The following is an 18567-nucleotide window of genomic DNA, read 5'->3' on the forward strand; positions in this document are numbered from 1 at the left end:
CAAACTGTTATAGGCTTCAGGATGGGACAACATACCCAAGGATTCAATAGAATTGCCAATTTCCTCAATTTTGTTTGTAATTAATGGGAGCCAGTTGGAAAATTTGGATTCTGTTATCATTAGATATAAATAGCTTGAAGGGTCCTGTTGAAAATGGACACATAACCAGAACCAGGCTTTTGTTTCTAAGGTTGATCCTGTAACTCTAATCAACTGGACACTTTAACCCATTCTCTCTTCTAATGCACTAAATATGAGGGAATTAAGGGAAAATATGCAAATCCTCTTCCCTTGAACTGTGATAGGATTTCAGATACTCAAAAGATCTTATACTTGCTAAATAACCCTGATCTTGTAGTTTGTGAATTGGTGGCTTTTACTGGAAATTATACACCCTAAAGGATAGTTCCGTTTTTAAACTTTGTTGTGTCACTCTGTAATTAAGAGCTTCTTTGTTATCATTCTCTTTGGGAATTGTTTTAAATCTGGTTTTTATTTTTTCCCCTCTGTATCTTACCTGTATTGTCTTATATGCCAATAAAGGCTTATTGCTACTACTACCCAGGCTATTTAGGGCACCATAAAGCCAATGGGGCGTGACTCCCTGGGGAGTGTTTTACCTATGTCTTGCATCAGCATAAGCATGATTAACTAGACCTGATCTCAGTGTGTACTGCAAGAAAGCATCTTTAGAAATTGTAAGTTCTAGAATAACTATTTTAGTGTAAGTTCTAGAATAACATTTTTAATAACTGAAATATGACATAGTAGAACTGAAATATGGATCTTATAACTGGTTCAAGCCAGGATGCTTTACAGAAGAAGAAGAAGAAGAAGAAGAAGAAGAAGAAGAAGAAGAAGAAGAAGAAGAAGAAGAAGAAGAAGAGGAAGTAGTAGTAGTAGTAGTAGTAGTAGTAGTAGTACCACCACTACATTTTCAGATAGTATGTCATCAACCACGAAGCAAAGTAGGTGGGCTGCATTGTAGCGTGCAGAATAGGTGAATTGTAACATTACTGTTTTATAATTGACTTTTCTACTGTAGACTGGCTTTGGGGTAGCATAGGATGGATGTGTGTGTGCGCTAAGCTGTTCCTGCATGAACTGAGATCATTTCCTTGCAAAAACATTATGAGCCTTAGGTTCCGGGGATCTGCTTGTGGATACTACACAGCATCGAGTCTGTAACTGTGGAATAAAATATGATTTCTTGAAAATCTTAAGTGTGGTATTGGTGCTACTTTGACATGGCATGTAGATTGTTTTGGTACAGTGTCAGCCAATTTCATTTCAGTCCTCAACACAAAGTCATCTGGTTGTTTGCTTGTGAGCCAGGTTGACAAGACATTTCATCTTTCAAATGTACATAAAAAGTCCTATGCTATGACTACTGTGAAGAATCAAATAGATCTACGGGAAGAATTTATCATTCTGGGAAGATAAATGCTTTACTTCTATGCCTTTTTAGAGGGTGTGGGAAAGAGAACAAGACTGCCTTGAATAAGGAGTGACCCTTTTTGAGGATTAAGCATACAGAAAGTAATATAGCTGAGAAAAGATAAGGAGGTCTATGTTGCTTGTGAAATGGTGGCTTTAAAAAGGGTAGGCCCTATCTGCAGTGTCTTGTTTCTCAGCAACCTGAAAAACCTGTTTTTTGAAGTAGAGTCGTGGGCTTTTATCTGTATAAAAAGCCCAGTTAAAATGTAAACACACTAGCTCATTTGGTTTGAGCAATACTTTCCCATATCCAGCTCTTGATGAAATCCTCTGCTAAGATTCCTAACATAATGTTCACTGAGGAATGAGCATGGCTTTTCCTGCCATTTGGGAGTTTTTTAATTAAACCCCAGTGATAGCAACATTGAAGATGAGCCCTGGATACATTTGCACAGGGATTAATGGTCCTTGTATTCTAATTGTCCTGCTGATTAGTTGCAGGGGAGAAAAAAAGAAAAACAGTAGCCTTGTAGAAGATGTCAGGAAATATGATGGAGGCAAAAATGAGTATTGTGGCCTGTGTTGGAGAGACTTGGCTGCATTTTGGAGTATTGCTGATGACTTTTCATATTTATGAATATGTACCATGGTTAGTATTGCACAATATGTTTTCTGGTAGCGGTAGTATAAGGTGGAGTGGAGAAATGAAAGCCAGACATGTTGAACATTTTTCATTACTGTCTAAATTAAAGTTTGAGAAATGTGATTGGAAGTATTTGTTATAGTATATTATCAAATTGTTTAAAATGTCGATTTTTGTAGAATAGTGAAACTGAACCATGGAGTAAGAAAATGTGGTTTTTCTATGGTTTGGGGAGGAAAGGGATCTCAGCAGGCTACAAAAACAAGGAGTCATTTCTCTAGGAGCCATTCCTCTAGGTTGGCAATCCTTGAGGAAGCAGAGGGGAAGAAGATTTGTCACTAAGAACATAAATAAGCAGTGAGTGAATTAAACAAAATGACTTTGTAAAAAGCCAAATGAAGAAATTATGCATACGCACTGTTCATCAGGGGAGGAACAAGGGAGGAGAGGAAGGAGAGGAAGGGAGGGTCGTGGAGCTTATCTATTTCACTGTCGCTGCCCTCAGTGTTAAAGAGTCCACCCTCTTCAGGGATTTCTGAAGATCAGTTGTAATTTCCGGAGATCTCCAGGACCCAACGGAAGACTGGCAACCCTTATTCACAATTGTGATATGTTAAGCCAAGTGTGATTAGCCACAGCTTAAACCACTATGGGGAGAACTCAACCTGGATTTGCTACAGCTTAAACCAATCAAATTAACTGCTATATCACAGCCTTCAAACAATATCATGTTCCCGAGCTTGTTGCTGCTATTAGTTAACGATTTGGTGTCAGTGAAAAACTCTCCTAGACATCTGCTCTGTCATCTCTTAAAATTCTTAAGAATATTGGGGCAATTGGGAAAGGGGCAAATGTAGTCAACGAGATAATGTCTTTCTATAAATCAGGGATGCATCTGCACCCTGTAGCATGTAGTATATATAGTACCTGTTCATCTCATCTTGGAGCTGCAAAAGACAGATAATCAATGGCATGGAATTCTTTTCAAATGTGACAATGCCAGATTCATGAGGATGATTTGGTTCGGAAAAGAGATGGCACAGGGGGAAGATTTAGTCCAAGGACCTGAATCCATGCACTTTTCTAGAAAATAATATAATAGGCAAGCTTCCTGTTCACATGATATACAAACAGAGAAGCCCTATTATTAATACATACAAGTTTGTGCACCTTTGGACCTTCAGGCCAGAGCTTTCCCTTTTTGTAAGCCATACCTTGACGTTATTAATTATATACAATATGAGCAATAACAGCCCAGGACTCTGTCCAGCCCTGTCTGATAACTAGAGATGTTGTATGGGTCCTTGTGACTGTTTACCCATCAGAAGAAATCTGGATTAAACAAAACCTGGAGAAATGGTGTCATCTCGCTTTCTGTCTCATTGTAAGGAATTCCATAGAAGCAGAAATAAAAGGCTTTTTGGGTGTAAAAGACCGTTTATTAAGACATCTTAGAAAGCTCACGTACACGCAGTTGTGCTTGGGAATGACACTTCCCGCCAGAAGCACAGGTTATAACTCTATCCATCCCATCCCCCTCCCGGCTTCCCATGGGAACGGAGATCTCATCTCCCTCGCAGAGATAAGGTCTCCGGCGGAGGAGCTGGCCCATCGCCTGGGCTGTGGAGATGTAGTCCAAAGGTCCAGAGCAGGCCCGACCCGACTCCACCAACACCATTGAATCCCTTTACACTCTGCCTCCTCTTTAAAGAAGACCCCTCCCCAGGTTTGAAATGCTTGGGAAAGAGCCCGATGGAAAGCAGAAATGAGGAAGCGGGGGCGTCAATCATTTTCGAATAGACCCATTGATTATACCCAGAGGAAATTACCCTTACCCAAGAGACCAAAATATTGTAAGCGCTTTGGCGAATTAAAAGCGAGAGTCCAGGATGCAAGCGTCAATCTCGTGAATGCTTGTGGCCATAACAATAATAATAGTCGGTGGGGGTCTCTCCGGCGGGTCGTGCACAGGGCTATCGGAAACGGGAGCCTCCTTGAGTAAACTGGAATGGAAGACAGGATGGATGTTACTAAGAGAATTAGGCAAGTCCAATCGGGCAGTGACATCATTAATTACTTTGGTAATCCTGGAAAAGGTCCCACAAATCTTTTGCCTCAATTTTGAAAATTTATGCACGATCTCTGACGATTCTTGGTAGTGAAGCAAATACACCCAGGCGCTACACGCAGAGGGAAATCCTCGAGTGATTGCTTATCTGCTTGAAGCTTTTGGGAGTCCTTGGCCTGCTGTAAAGCAGTCTGGACCATTTTCCACCCCTCGGCCAGAGATGAAATCCATTGCTGAAACTCCGGTTGGGTCCAATGCTTCCGCGAGATGGTTGCGCAACGGAGGGAAGGAGCGACCAGACACAATTTGAAGCGGGGTCTTTTTTTGTACTGCTGTGAACACGCGATTGTTATAGAGCGTATTCTGCCAACCAGGGATCCCAGGCCTCGCACTCAATGGTGTCTTGGTGGTAATTGGTGTAACAGCATGTAAATACTGCTGCCAGGGTTTCTGTTGCGTTCTCTCTGGCACCTGCCACCGTCACTTTGCACGTGGTAGGGGCTGAAGACTAACGCCGGGGCGGCCCCTAACAACCTCTAGAAAAGCTTTCCAAGAACTTAGAAAGTGAATTGGGGCCCGCGGTTCGGAGAGACCACCTATACGGGGGCGGAGATGTAGGAAGCCCGGTAAACTTATGCTTGAATGAACAGGCAGCTAACTTAGGAGGCGGAGGGGATGGAAGTTACAAAGGGCGATGAAATATAGAGGCTTGTTTAGAAAAATAAGTCCCACCACCACCCACAAGAGACCGTGGTTGCCATGGACTTTCTGGCAAATCTGTAATAAAAATCCATGGAGATGAAACTCTCCCAAGGGCGGGAGGCCACCGTGGGAGAGGTTTCAATAGGCCATGGGGTTTTCCTGGCACGGTCTTGGCTTCCGCACAAACAGAGCAACCTTTAATATATGGTCTGTCAATGTCCTTATGGCGCATTAGCAGCGCCACCAAAATTGGACGGGCGCGGGCCAAATGTAGAGTTTTGAGAAAGCCAAAATGTCCAGCTGAGCGGGCATCATGACAGAGCCCTTCGAGAACCTGCTTGCGGAGGCGGTGCGTACCAACATTCCCCGATGTCGCCAAACACCCATTCTCCAAACGCACTGGTGGGAGTCACCTTCACCTTCCGCCCGGTGGCTGGGTGCAGCCCCGGGCCTCCTCGAGTTCCCGTAGGAAGAAAGGAGAGAACCAGGCTGGGAATGGGCATGGAGGAGGAGAGTGGGCGGAAATCTGAGATCGGGGTGACAGCCAGCCCCAATGGTGGGAGGGGGGGGGAGAGAATGGATGCGTGGAATGTCCCGTGAGGCAGCTCACACCCCTCCTCTCGGGCGAAGCGAGAGCGCGCATCAGCCAGTTTTATTGGTGTTTCCGGGGAAAAAATGTACCGTGAAAGAGAAACGAGAAAAGAAATCGCATTGCCCAACGAAGTTGCTTCAGCGAGACATCTTGAGGGGTGGAGAGAGAGCGTGCCAAGTTCTTGTGATCCGACTCCAAACTTGAAAGGGGTGTTTAGCCCCTTCCAGCCAGTGGCCGCAAGTGGAGAGTGCAAGCTACTTTGATGGCCGCAGAAGTCTCTTTATCCCTACAGTCCAGTTGGAGCTCAGCACCGGAGAATTTCTTTGATAAAGGTCAAGCACCACGGAACCAGCCTACCATCTTTATTTTTTCTGCAACAGGGCTGCCCCAAGCGCTTTGCATCCGAGGCATCCACGTGGAACCACAAATGGGAGATCGGATCCAGGGTGCTTCCAGGATAGGTTCGGGTGAAAGTAAAAGCAGATTTTAAAAGCTGAAAGGCTGTCTGAGCATTCTTTAGACCAGGAAAGGGGGGCCCCGGGTTTGGCAGTCAATGGATCTTTACCCTTGCCCAGTGCGTATTAAAGAGAAGTCTGTGGAGAGTGGGAGAGTCAGTTCAGCGAATTGGGGTATAAAGTCACGATAGAAATTAGGCAGAAGACCCAGTGAAAAGATTGGAGCTCCTTTCGGTTTGGTAGGGGCAGGCCACTGGAGGACTGCAATCAATCTTAACAGGATCCCATCTTAGAGGCCCCTCGGGCGAGATCCGGTAACCCAAATAGTCAATAGAGGTTTGGTGGAAACAGCATTTCGAAAGTTTGGCAAAGAGGGCAGTTGTTTGAGCAAAGCGCTTTCAATACTTCTCGAACCAGCGCCTCATGTCTTTCCTCCATGGTTTGCGAATAGATTAAAAGCGCTTTCATCCTAAGTACACAACTAATTTCTAACATGTACAATAAATCATGGAGAACTTAGTTTGATAAGGGACCATAAAGCTCTCGGGAGGCCCCAATTAACCCGAATGGCACTTATTAAGTATTCAAACTGTCCAAACTTCAGGTGTTAGAAATGCAGTCCAGGGTGTTTCCATAGCCTTCAGCAATTTCACAGTGACTCTATAATGTAAAGCTTCTCTCAAGTCCAACCTTAGTAAAAGATGCGTCCCTTGCTCCAATCGCAACGTCTAAAAGGTCCTTGATTAACGGCAAAGGGTATTTATTGGACAGAGAGACTGCATTGAGTCCTCGATGTAATCGGGTGCCAAGAGCCGTAAAGAGCCATCTTTCTTTTTTTACAAACAATACAGGAGCAGCATGTGTGTGTTTGGTAGCCCGCCGATTGCATGGTGAACCGAAGCGAGGTTCTTGTCTAAGAAGGCACGAAGTTCCTTCTCCTCATTGGGACTCATCGGCGGTAGATTCTACCTTTGGGTAGCTTCATGCTCTGGCTGTATTACGATTTTGCAGTCAGTATGTCTCCTATGGGGTGGACAACTGATGCAGCATTCTTGCTCCCCTGAAGAATACTCTGTGCCCAAATCTTGGTAAGCCGCGGTGGAAATGTTCGGTAGAATCGAGAGAACAGTTAAAGCGGGCATCGCTGATAGAAGCCAGGGGTGTGTGTGTGTCAGGAGAAGCCGAAGTTTTCCCCCCAATTCATGTGTTCACCGCAGGGAGGGTCAGTGAATTCCCTAAGATCCTTTCTTTCCAAAATGAATTTTTTGGTCTTCGATGCAACAACAACCATGGCATGCCCAGAACTATGCAAGTGTTTGGCCACTGGCGCCAGAGAATAAAACTAATTTTCTCCCCAATGGTCGGCAGCAGCGGGAGGAGGACCGGTTGCGCTTTTGAACTTCGAAGGCCGGTCCTTCGGCTCCCGAGAGGACTGCCGATCCATTTGGGTGAAGATGGTATGGAAGCTTTAGCCAGGGGACTTGGTCTAGACCCAGTTCCTCCATGCCACCTGGGGCGCATTAAGCAATGGGAGCAGCCAGAATCTACAAGGGGCTGAGGCTATAATCTACGCAGTATGCTTAAGCGGGTTGGCCAGAAGCGCTTGGATTGTGATGGGGCTGCCATTTCACTCACCAGCGTCTGAGTCGAACTCCATGTCCCCGAGGGGCTGAAGAAAGGCAGCACAGCTGCTTCCCCACCTCTGGAGTGCGCCTTTCAATACCTGCCTTGAATCTCTCGCTCTGTTGGGGCTGTCCCGGATTTCGCGTGGTGGCTTGGCAGATGGGGTGCTTGGCGCAGCCGGAGGCGGTTGGCTATTTCTGTTTTGGGCAGTTGGCCGGCCAGATGACCTGGTCCTCCGCAGTAAAGACCACAATCCCAGCCGAGGCAGACGGCACTGGTGAGGTGGTCCCGGTAGGGGCGGACTGGAGAAGCTTGGCTTGGTGGTCAGCGAGTGGTGAAGTGGTAGTGGCGGGTTTTACGTGGGCGGCCCCCGGCACGCAAGCGTATTCCAAACAGAGCGCCACCTGCCAGGATCCCCAAAGTCGATCCAATCAACAGCTTAATAGATGCGGGGGGATCCGAATTAGAAACACCTTTTTCCGCGCGAAGTTTGCCCGTCGACAGCATCCGAGAAGTATTCACATATACTCTCATGCGCTCCAGGCCACTCAGGGAGGGAGCTCGAGCAGCCGCCGCATCGAAATTCACGAGGCAAATTCATAAACGAAGCGGTTGCCTTGCTGGATAGATTTGATGGTGCGGATAGCTTCATTTTCAGCACCCGGATCTTGGAAGGCGAGCCCTTAAGGCTTGGAGGAATCTGCAAGGGCACACGTAAGCAGTATCCTCATCTTGCAGGGTTCAAAAGAGGTCACAAACCAGTCGGCTGCCGCCACTTCCATCCAGGGACTGAGCCGATGTCCCGTATTTTTTCGCGCTCAGACCGGTATAAATCGTCATGAAGTCTCCTCCATGTGGGCATCGAGTTGCAAGATGAAGTAGAGGAAGTTTGGAAGCGGTCCCATCGAAGCGGGCAGGTATTGGAGGCCTGTAGTATCCCCTCTCCACGGCCCCTTGGCGCCCGCATGGGCGGTGGTTCTGCGCCAGAGTTGAGGCAGCGGTTGCGCAGGGGGGGCCGGAATGCCGGGTGGAGAATTGGGAGGTACCAACGCCGAATTGCCAGCTGGCGTTCTGGGTGGGATGCCGGTCCTTGGAAGGTGGTAGGACTCCAGCTTAGCGTCGCCCCTCTGGCGCCCGGGCTGTACCCAAGTGACCGTGAGACTCCAACTTGGGATGTCCTGCGGTTCTGCCTGCTTCTTCCAGTTCCCCCCTCCAAGCGCAGCCAGCTCTCTCTCCTTAGCGTAGTCAATGCATCCCGGGTCTCTTTGCAGGTTTTCACGCTCTTGCTGCAGCTGCTGTTTCTGCGTTCCCCTCTTCCCATAGCTGCCGGTTCACGGGCCCAAGCTTCTTGGGCATCTCCAGTAGTCGGCCCCACTTCCTCATCCCAGCTCTCTTCCGATGGGAGAGGGGTAATAGATCCGGAAGGGAGTGCAGGCTCCTCTCCTCGACTCCTCCTCTTCCCTCCTGGAACGCCCATGGGACGTACGTAAGCCCACCGGGTGGCTCCACAGGGCATCTCAGATCCAGCGCTGCTAATCCGGGATCTGGGGGGGCCGCGGTGGATTCTTGGGAGCATCACCAAACAATCACGAGTCCAGGAATGCGTTCAATGGACTCCCTGCGCTAAGTCGCGCATGAAAGGTGGTCAGACCCGTCTCCCCTCCGTGACAGGCTGCACCTGAAGGTTTGTAATCCACATGGAAGCGGGCAGCAGATATCCGATCCACAGGCGCTCGAGTCCATAGACAGGCGCTTCAAGCGACTCCATGTAAGTCCACATGATCGCCTTCCCTCGTCCCTCGATGCCAACAGAGTAAGGGAAGACTCATGCTTCGATTCTGCAGGGAGCGGGGAAAGAGCTACCAGAGAGACCCGGATTCTCTCCCGCGGGTTCCTCCAAATCCCAGAAGGGAAGGCTGCGGAGCCCTCTTTGGGGGCTACCGCTTTTAACCTTCCACAGAAATAGATTCCAACCTCTCCATGCCGAGGACACCAGAGGTCCACACGCCGGTAGGAACATCATAGATGAACTAAGATTCCTGCCACAATGTAAGGAATTCCATAGAAGCAGAAATAAAAAAAAAGGAAAAACTGGGTTTTTTTTTGGGTGTAAAAGAGGCCGGATTTATTAAGACATCTTAGAAAGCTCACGTGACATTGCGCAGTGGCAGGAATGACACTTCCCGCCCGAAGCACAGGTTATAACTCTATCCATCCCATCCCCCTCCCGGCTTCCCATGGGAACGGAGATCTCATCTCCCTCGCAGAGATAAGGTCTCCGGCGGAGGAGCTGGCCCATCGCCCGGGCTGTGGAATGTAGTCAAGGTCAGGCAGCCGACCCGCTCACCAACACCATTGAATCCTTTACACTCATAAATTCTAGCTAGATGCCTCTGAGGACCTAACTGTGTAGCTTGTTTGTCTGATGCTACTGTTTGCTACTTACCTTCTCCATGTACATCAACTTACCTATGATCCTGAGCTTGTCACCCTGTTTTCTCATTTCAGCTGGTTAGTTAACAGCTTCTGACTGCCACCACCTCCAGAGGAGGGAAGTGCAGTGAGTTGGAGCAAGGAGGTTTGAAACAAAAAGGAATATTCTTTTCAACACAGCAAATAAAACTGAAAAACTCACAGCTGTAGACCAGCAGTAAAGGTAACCTGAAAGGACCTTTAAATAATACAGATTGATGTATATACAGATTAATTGTCTTGAATGGTGTACAACTTTCTAAAATTAGCTCATTTTGATGGCATTAATGTATCTGCTAGAGGCCTGGGTTGCCTGTACACATCAAAGTGATAGAATGTATGTCATATTTGGTAGTATATTTGGTAGTAAGTTCATATTCTTTATGCAGTATCAGAGGAAATAATTTGCAGTAACGAGTTTACAGTAGCAAGTTTGCAATAGCAAGTTAATGACTATCAAAATATATTCTATCATGCATCTTTGAGTTGGAATGCACTTCAGTATATGCCTTGTGTTTACTTGCCCAGAGCTATGAAAGAGAGTACTTCAAATTCCCTGCAGTTTCATTTATCTGAATGGGTCAGCTATTTACAAAATACTTGAATGCTCAAAAGTGCTGTTTCAGTAGGGCCATATTGGCTTAAGCTTGCCCTTAATCCTCGTAACTATGTTCATTTTGTTTTCAGCCCATCAAATTAAGAGGCTACGCAGTTGTTACACACTCACACTGTTGTCTTTAGGGCTGTGTCACATGAATCAGATCTTTAATTTTATTGTTCTACACTGGGATCATAATATTAATGTGAAAGTTGGACTTTGCTCTTATCTGCAATATTTGACAGTTGCCCTGCCCACACACCTTTCTCACATTCTAACAATTGATGTGGAATGTGGCTGCCTGTGGCAAGGTCATAGCGTAGTAACCTTACTGAGATGCAGGGAATTCTGCATATAATTCAGGAGTTCTTTTTGCTGCTGTTGATGAAAAATTACAAGTGTTGTCTTTATTCTGATAAAAACTGTACCAGTATTTGCTGTCTGATAGTGATGCAGAACTCATCCATACATTTTAAAAAATCATTAGCCCCAATCCTGGCTTCTTCCACTGCCCGCCTCAGCAGGTGCCTGTTAAAATCTGAGCACATATCTAGGGCAATATAGTTATACAAGCGGATGTATTCTTAGCGCATTTGATTTAAAACATGTTCTGCCTCTCAACTGTGTGAAGGACAGTATGAAAATTGTGTTCAAATAGTAATTCCAGATGGGTAGATGGCTCAGTCTGTTGCAGCAAAAATAGTTTTGTGGTGCCTTAAACTAATATTTTTGTCCCATCATAAAACTTAGAATCTACTTGACAAATTGACTTCAGTTCAAGAAATCTTTTACAAAGGAATCAAATTTTCTTAGTCTTTCAGGTGGCTCTTTATGGTCACACACCTTGTCTGAACACATCAGGCTGTTCATGTTAGTTTGAAAATATAAGACCCTTGGGAATCCAGAGAGAGAGAGAGAGAGGTAGTCATTCTTCCCCTTTCCAGGAAATAATAGTATACTTCAATGTGTGATTTGCTTCTCCTTCTATAGTATGCTTTACTAAAAAAGTGAAGCATCTTTAAAACAAAGACAATATAAATAATGTAGAGCTTGAGAATACGACATAATACAGTTTATTGATCTGTATTTCTCATTTATTACTTGGGGGAGGGGATAGGTTTCTTCTTTAGTTGCTTTTTCTTATTCTCAGTGTTAGAAACGTGGGTCCAAGGACCCTCAAAATAATCTGGACAAAGTTGGTGAAGCAGATAACAAAGCTTTTATTGGTTTACGGTCTTGCAAGATCGGGTGTCCACTCAGTAGTAGGCACACCCTTCCTTTGTTCTACAGCAGTTTATATTACTTTTTCAGGACTACCCAATCCCTCCCTCACTTCTCCATTGGCTAGGTGATGAGGGCCATAGCCTATTACAATTCATCTAGTCATACTATGTCATATACCAGGTGGTATCTCTTCCAATTAATACATCTTTATATGGTCATTTCCTGTAATTAATATTTGGTTCCTTTTAACTGTCAACCCTTCGGTAGTGTCTTCATGATATATATCTTCATGATATATATCATCCTTCCTCTGGATGCCCTCTGGATGCACCTGCTACGTCTTTGGTCTCCCTTATCTTACTGTGTGAGAGACTTACCATCATATTTTACCCCTCTCATCAAAAGGCCTTCTATCTTGGCACAGGATCTTAGGGCCTCCCTATAAGCGGGTACTTCTTGGCACAAGAATCTGGGTTTTCTTGACCCACTCCCCTGCTTTAGAAGACACTATCCCAAGCTTGCTGGGGGCCCTCTTATCAACAGGTGTCTGTTTGGCACAAGAACTCATGTTCCCTTATTATTTATGACTATTGAAACCAAGCTTCAGGAAGCATCTTAGAAAAAAGACTTTTAGTACTAGAGGCCTTAAGAAGCTTCTGTATGGAGTTTCTGCTTAATAGCACCTACTGGAATTTAGGATCTAGAGAAGCAAGCTGTTTTAGCTATTTTACACTTTTAAACTGAGAGAATAACATTTATAGCAGGATTCATTACACATGAAGCATTAGGATACATATATTGAACATGAGTGATTAACATATTATTTAAGTTTCATTATTTAGTTACAATATAGAAGCATTTTAAGCAGATAAAAAAATGTATTATGAACTTTCCCCTACTAAACTCTTAAACCCTACTAACGGACTTCAAAAGAGGAGACATAATAACCCTTGGAGTCAACTGGACTTCTAACATCTTTAAAGTGAACTTTATATGAACTCTACATACACTTTTATAAAGCTAAATTATACTTAGTGTTCAACAACCTTTATATTTTCTGTGAAGGCTATATTCTTTGTGACTTCTAAATAATGCCTATATTTGTGCACTAAAATATGTTTATCTGTGAAAATACTTACTATAGGCTTACATTTTAGGAAAACCCTTAATAATACCTTCTTTGTGTAAAAGCAACATTTTGCCATCTCTCACATCAGGAAATGACTCATTTCATCCAGACATTTAGACCTCACATTTAGACCTCAAAACGTACAGTTAAAGCCAGAAGTTACTGTCATACCTAAATTATAGCACCCAAAAGCTACCACATAATAAATACAATGTTGACCTCTTAGTGGCTTGAATACTTGTGGTGCTGCTGATTTTAATGCAGCAGAAGGAAAAATTTAAGTCAACCAGTTCTAAGAAACTGAAATTTGAAGTGAGTAGGAAATAGTTCAGTTTGCATTTGTAAGTCCTTTTCCTGTCAGAATACAGTTTAGCCTCTACACTATCCTTTCCCCATCACTTGAATTTAGTATTTCACTTCCCTAGAGAGTCTGCAGTGTTAAGAAGATAGTTGTTGCTTGCTTGTTCCCAGTTGAGTAGAGGATGTAGAAAGGCCCACTTTTTCAAGGAGAAAACTATTTCCTCAGCAGAAATAAATGAACTGTTCATGCTTTACATGTGCCTTTGTTTATCTTGACCATAAAGGATGAATTTCATTCCATTCCTTTTGGACAGGCTTTGTTTAACCAATAATAGATCTAGAAAGGGTGCAGAAAATAGAAACACAGTGATCAGACACATTACACTTTCAGTGTTGGGAAAATCTGGGGGGAAAGGAGTGTTTTTTAAAAAGAGAAATTGGATCTGCAAAACAGGATTTGGGGGTACTTCTGCAGCATATCATATGATACAAGAACTGGAGATCACCTAGAGCCCTTCCGGACACACGAGTCGACTCAGGTTTGACTCGTGTCGGCGGAGTCTTACCTTGACTCGAGTCCTCCCGTTCCTCCGCACAGCAGCCGACTCGTGTCTCCGGAGCCGAGCTCAGTGGGCGGGACCACCTCCCTGTGCTGCGTTCCGATTGGTTGCTGTGTCCCCCGTTCTGCGCATGCCCAAAGCTTTTCGCGCCGCCACGAGTCTCCCCTTCTGCGCATGGGCGAAATACTTAGTTGTGATTGGCTACATGGCAGAGTCGAGTGACGGAGATTCCGCACTCCGTCGGCTTCGGCTCGAGTGCAACCCGAGTCCGCCAGTCGACTCAACTCCCCAGTAGAGTCGAGAAATTCAATGGCGAGAGGGAGGTGAGTCGAGTCAGACACGAGTCCGACGCTACGTCTGTGCGGAGGACTCGGGTCGGACTCTAGTCGATCTCAGGTCGAGCACGACAATGCGGAAGCACCCCTAATGACGTTAACATAGAGAAAATACGAACAAATAGATATAGGAAAGTCCATTCCTCCCCCACATCTTTAGAAATATATGCTAAAGGATATCTTGGGGGGAAATATACAAAAAAGTAGAAGAATGCAAAGGTTTTTGGGTAAGGGAGTGTTTACCAAATATCCTGAGCATATAGCAGATGTATTATCTTTATCTTTTGTTTTCCTTTTCATTCCTCATGAACACATTTGATTTTTTACACGCCATCTAGATGCTTTCATATATTTATTCAATTTTAATCAACATTTTAAATTATTTCTAGATTATCCATGTTGCCTTGTTTATTGGATATCTTGTGCTGTCTGAATTTTTAAAAGTATTTTGTAATCCCCTTGAGTCATGGCAAGAAAGTTAGGCTATACATGGAGTAAGCAAAAAAAAATGGTTTTACATTTGGTTAGAAAATATTGTTTTCTATAATATAAATTGTTTGGCTGAAGAGAAGAGAATCCAGGAAGAACTGGAAAAAATCGTTTGATTATAAGTTTTTCCCAGCAAATTAAATGCCTTGTTCATCATAGCTTTCTGCTTAGAAAAAAAATCCTCCTTGTTGTGCTTATCTAGTTAGGTTTTAACTTACAGGTGTCGTAGGTAGAGTTGGGATAGTCACAAGCCCTATCTGTGCAAATACCTACTCTTCAACAAACATCCTGATTTTGAAAGAAATAATTACATTTCTGCTCTGTATTATTAATTATACATATCTGATGGCCAGAGATGACACCCATGAAGGAGCTGCCTACCACAATTATGTAAACCTCTGAATACCATACTAGAGGCAACATTGTGGGGGAGGGGGGTACCTTGGCTCTGTTTGCTGGCCCTCCAGGGCAACTGGTTGATCATCACCGTGTGAAACAGGATGCTGGGCTAGATGGATCACTGGTCTGGTCCAGCAGGACATGTCATATATATAGGAAAGTCCATTTATATATATATATAAACCACCATATTCTTGATATTCCCTAATTTATAGTGATTCAGCAGGAGCAACTGCTGTCCCCTCTACATTCTGCCTGGGGCAGCTGCCTCCTTCACCGCCCTAGATCCTGCCCTAGGAATCCTTAGGTGTGAGACAGATGAGTGTACTTGATGAGCTGGCTATGGAAAAAGAAGCCAGCTGGGAGAAGCAATTGAACTTTCCAACAATGCAGGATAACGTCCACAAGGAATTTGGGCAGCGGGGACACTAGACTGAGCCATCTACTCATTTAGTTTTATGGATAAACTATAGCAGTATAAAATGAAAATTGAAAAATGAAAAGTGGGCTAGAAGTTTTAAAAAGCATGAATTGAACTGCAAAAAGGAGAGTTTAGGAGAGGCTACATGTCCCCCAACTCCATATTCAGCCCTTATAATGAAAACAAACTCCTGAATCCATCCTTGGTGAATCTGGGCACAACTTAATTATTTAAAGGACCAACAACAACCCCCCCCCCTCCTTGCCAATTCTACTCAGCCTGCTCAGTTCCCTCCTTTTTAATAGGTAGCTATCATCCCATGGAGGTAATTCTGTGATTAGATTAGCAGACGTATGCCTGCTGATTTTGGCAGAGATGGTTTCTGATAGTACCCAGTATTTTTGGCTTGTTTTGCTTTGTTGTGTGGTGTTGTGGTTAAAATGTCAGCCTAAGATCTGGGAGACCCAGGTCAGATCCCTACTCTGTCATGGATGTGTGCTGGGTGACCTTAGGTCAGTCATGTACTCTCAGTAAAACCAACCCTGCAAGGTTCTTCTGAAGAGAAATAGAGGAGAATGGAGGTGGGCATCAGTGCTGAAGAGTACCTGTGGTTTAAATTTATGTGGCACATATGTCACTACAGTGTAAGTCTTGTAATCCTGAATATGGGGCCGGGAGGGCTACATTTGCTGTTTGGGTGAATGCACAATATGTTTCCTTATAAATAATTATGAAATGGCTTCAGTTAAGATTTTTTCCCTTATGGATTCTGTGATTGATCTTTACCCAATCTACAAACTAATTCCCAATTAGGACGAGGTTTGTCTAAATTATGTAAATACATCATACTATCTGCATGCATACATATTGTTTATTTTTCCTTTGCCTTGTAGTCTATAGCTTGCTTTTCAGGGTGTGTCATTTGGAGCCATCATTTTGAATATACGTTTGGTTCCCATTTTACACTTGCAGCACATTTAAGTAGGTTGGGTTTGCCATTGCCCTCTGGATGGACTTTGCCCTTAGCCCCACCTACTCATGCACAGCACTGGCTGTTTTCATCTGTGAAATGGTTGGAGGCAGTGGTGGGATTCAGCAGGTTCACACCACTTCGGTAGAACCGGTTGTTAAAATGGTTCTTGTAAACAATCAGTTGTTAAATTATTGAATTCCCACTACAAGAACCAGTTGTTAAATTATTTGAATCCCACCACTGGCTGGAGGGAATGTGTTTACACTGGTAATTCTTACATTAAAATGACATTTAAATCACACTTCAGTTTCTCTGTCTGTGGCAACTGAGTATAATCAACCTTGTAAAAACTGCATGTAAAAGTCAAACAAATATTTTACATGCTGCTTGAAAATCTCCAACAATCTGCTTCCAGATTTTAAAGTTAAAACTCCAATTAAATAATTAATGTTCCTCAGTCAACAAAAGTAACAAAATTATCACTTCATCAAGCAGTTCCAAAAGATTTCTTTCCATCTCAACAGGTGGTAAATAGCAAAGGCTGATTCTGCATCCCTTTATCTTCCCATACCAGCTGCTGTTGTGACATTTTTAGTCTGGGTAGCATGACGTTTTGTTCTAGCTGTGAGCTGAGAACTGCTCAAGTGAATGAGATGTACATAGTTTTTGAACAGTCTATTTATTATGAGATTTATTCGTTTAGAGGTCCATTTCAGGCTAGATGATGCCCAGTTCAAAATCCATTTGGGAGAACGTCTAACTGGTTACACAGTTTTGCTCATTTAGTATTGGGCAGTCAAATGACTTTTTTTAAAAAGTAGAACTTAAGCTGATTTTAAGGAAGACCATCTTCATTGAATGGATTGTCAAATGAAATGCTAACTGTTTGGAACAACCCTTAACTGTCACTTACAACTGTAATTCTCACTGTCTGTTTCTAGTACGGCTACAGAGAATCTTAAATTCCGTAAATGCCTTTTGTGAGAAACCATTATGATATCCTTGGATCAGGTGAGCTGTATTGCTTCCTTGGCTCCACCCTTTCCTCTCAGCATCAGGATTTGGATATTAACTGAATTAGGGGGTACAACCAAACTTCATTCAGACCCACCTCCACATCCCAGCCTTCATCGAATGTACAACTTAGAAAAGGATGTCTCTGTTCCTGTCCCTGTTCCTGTGCTGACTTCTATTCCTATCCTGTCATTCATGTGATGTTTTGTACCTATTATAATGAACTGAAGAATGCATCTACTTAGGACAGTTTGTAGAATGTGGGATTTTGCCTCATTAAGATCCTTTTATTTTTTATTAGTGATGTGTAATGTGCTAGGCTGAGACCCAAGAATTTGGTCTAATTTTTAATTGCTGTCTATGCACAAAGCATAAGACTGCTCATTGTTTTGTTTCTGAGCATGTGGGCATTACTAGTAGGAAGTATAGTACAGTAGAAATTTGGAATTGTTAGTATTCTTTCCTATTGCCAAATTAGAAAAGTGTTCACTATTTTGTGCATCAATGACAGTCTTACCTTTAGGGCAGTGATGGGTGTCCACAACTAGTGGGGGCGATACACTATATGACCTACTGAAGAATCAATAATTTACATCACCCTGTCTATAAAAAGAAACATCTAATAGTGTTTTCATCTAGTTAAATTTCTTTTGATAGCAAAAACTTCTAACAACTAATTCCAGATGTTTCCTTGCCCTATGGAAATAAACTGTTCCACTCGTGTTTGCAGATGGTATCTTTTAATAACACCCATATATGATTTATCTGGTTCGCACTATTTGTTAGTCTTAACCAGTTTGTTTTTTATTTTTGCTTTTTAAACGGAACATAGACATGCGCAAACTAGCTAGTGTTATCTGGATGATTTCATTAATGTTTGTATGCCACCCTGAGCCTGACCTTGGCCAGGATAGGGCAGGGCATAAATATAATAAAATAAATAAAATAAAATAACGTGATAAACTACCTTGGCAAAGTTAGCCAGAAGTAATGAAACAAAGTCCAAGTGGCAACCAAACAAACCGCACTGTACCCAGGCTCCTAAATTCACTTAGATTAATACATGGTGTAAAGCAGAGGCATTCCTCCCATTGGGCAAAGTGGGCAGTTGCCCAGGGCGCCTCCTTTTGGGG

General features: G+C 43.6%; 1 protein-coding gene across 1 annotated transcript in view; it reads left to right on the forward strand.

The window, feature by feature from the left end:
• RASSF7 (Ras association domain family member 7) overlaps nt 1–18567 on the forward strand; it is a 98446-nt gene that overhangs the window by 61992 nt on the left and 17887 nt on the right. Inside the window, exon 2 of the mRNA XM_048484564.1 lies at nt 10029–10176. The gene's annotated coding sequence lies outside the window, so the exon portion shown is untranslated. The remainder of the gene's footprint in view (nt 1–10028; nt 10177–18567) is intronic.

This window comes from Sphaerodactylus townsendi, linkage group LG02 (assembly GCF_021028975.2).
Source record: "Sphaerodactylus townsendi isolate TG3544 linkage group LG02, MPM_Stown_v2.3, whole genome shotgun sequence".
Classification (NCBI taxonomy): domain Eukaryota; kingdom Metazoa; phylum Chordata; class Lepidosauria; order Squamata; family Sphaerodactylidae; genus Sphaerodactylus; species Sphaerodactylus townsendi.